This window comes from Oryzias latipes, chromosome 1 (genome assembly GCF_002234675.1).
Source record: "Oryzias latipes chromosome 1, ASM223467v1".
Classification (NCBI taxonomy): Eukaryota; Metazoa; Chordata; class Actinopteri; order Beloniformes; family Adrianichthyidae; genus Oryzias; species Oryzias latipes.
In genome coordinates this window covers 27,481,861-27,483,739 of record NC_019859.2, presented here as the reverse complement: position 1 = coordinate 27,483,739, position 1,879 = coordinate 27,481,861, and the positions used below count along the sequence as shown (strand labels likewise).

Here is a 1,879-nt window from a genome sequence, read left to right as displayed (position 1 = left end):
CTCCGCAAACAAGTGACGTCGTTCACCGTTGAGTATTCTTCTGGCTTCTGCGCATGCGGGTCTCGTTTGGGTCGTGTCACGGTCACACTGGAGATCACAAAAGTTCGGATTTACTTGGAAATGTGAACGGTCTAGCAAATAATTCGGATTTTTTCAAAAAATCCGAATTGAGCATTAAGCCCTGCAGTGTGAACGTAGCCTTTGACATATCGTTACTCTTCGACCGTTTACGTGATGCACATGAATTCTGACATGGAGAAGAGTAGCTTTTCATAACAACTTTACACCAATATGAACCGACATATCAGCGCCAAACTGCTTTTTTTCACTTTAGGATCCGCTAAAATTGTGTTAATTGCAAATCTGGTTAAAGACAGTAGTGAAAAGAATGTAAACAACAGAGCCAACGTTCCGGTATTAAAGGGTCAAATAAGAGGTACTAACACAGGAATGTGGGTAAAAAATGGAAAAATGTCACGGTTCACAGGGTATTAATACAAAGTATTTAAGAAGGATGGAAAGCAGAGGAAGCTTGTAAATAATCGTATGTAAAGCCTGTGTTTACATCACTGCTTTAACATTTTGTAAGTGGTTTTTTTTGCGCAGATATGGTGACAGCTTTTAATCTCATTGTACATGTGAACGGTGACTATCTTTTGTGAGTGTGAGGGGTTACCTCGGGTGTATTGGTCATTTTAAAGGTCACATTTGTGCTCTTTGACCAGACACACATTGGTAAAAAAACTGACAGCCAGCTTTTCCATTTGAATGTTAGAGTTATGCTAAGTCCCTTTGTCATGGCTAGCTTGACGAGACAGACCCAGACGCTGGAACCCGGAAGGAAAACACAGGTGAGTTAAGGGGTGAGTAATAAAGTTTATTTGTTCTTGGTCCAGAGGTTGTTGGGGAAGCGGGGAGACCAGATGGTATTTCGTGGCGTGACTGGAAGTTCGGCAGAGGCTCGTGGTGAATCTGGTGGCAGGCTGAGGCTTGAGACGTGGCTGGTAGATAGCAGAGACTTGGATCCGGGAGAGCTGATGACTCAGGCGACCACTCGTGGTAATGAAGTCCTGGGAATAATACAGAGAGCGAGACTTAGGCATAGGCATGCATACAAGAGCGAGAAAACTAATGGTCAAACTATGCACCATCAGGGGCAACGAACTGGCGATGAATACTGGAGCTGGATCTCCTTTTGAAGGCAGGCAGCGAGGTGATGAGGTGAGTGGTCGCAGCTGTTTCGCATCAGGAGCCAAGCAGAGAGGGGAGGGGGAGGAGAGCTGACAGAGGCACCATGACATCCGTCCCATATTCAAGCTGCTAAGACTTTTTTTTATTGTAAATCCCATCAAGTGCTGTTGTTCCTTTAAGGTAATTTCAATGTTTTTGTTAGCTGTATGAATAGGTGCAGAGGGTATATTGAATTATCCTCCACGTCTTTGTTGTAATTGTAATAAACTGAGTGAAGAAGTACAACATCAAATTTTTACATCTGTCCATCCATCTTCCAAACTCACTCAAATCCCTTTTGGGATGCTGGAGCTGCGAGGAACTCTGGTGAAGGACCCAATATGCAGGAGACCAGACTTTGTGGCAGAGACTTATAAACATGACAAAACCCATGGAGAAACAAAATGTGACAAACCAGATGACCTGACCATGAAGAACTGAAAACCAGAGACCTAAATACAATGAAAACAACGAACTGAAATGAAGAAAGCTCTGGTTGATTGGCAACTTTAACCTGGTGTGGCTGACAGCAGACATCTCAAAACAAAACCGGACTAAAAGTACCAGTGAAAAGCAAAACTCAGCTACACAGGTCTCACAGGAGCCTATCCCAGCTGCTGTCGGATGAAGGTAGGGAACACTCTGGATG

The 1,879-nt window shown here is 43.8% G+C and overlaps 1 long non-coding RNA gene across 1 annotated transcript; it reads right to left on the bottom strand.

Annotated features, from left to right (window-relative positions):
- Positions 1–856: 856 nt before the first annotated feature.
- LOC110015439 lies at positions 857–1,199 on the bottom strand. The gene is made up of 2 exons (XR_002290625.1): positions 1,149–1,199; positions 857–1,070 (listed from the first exon to the last, which is right to left on the bottom strand). It is a non-coding gene; the product is annotated as an uncharacterized LOC110015439 (long non-coding RNA).
- Positions 1,200–1,879: the final 680 nt, after the last annotated feature.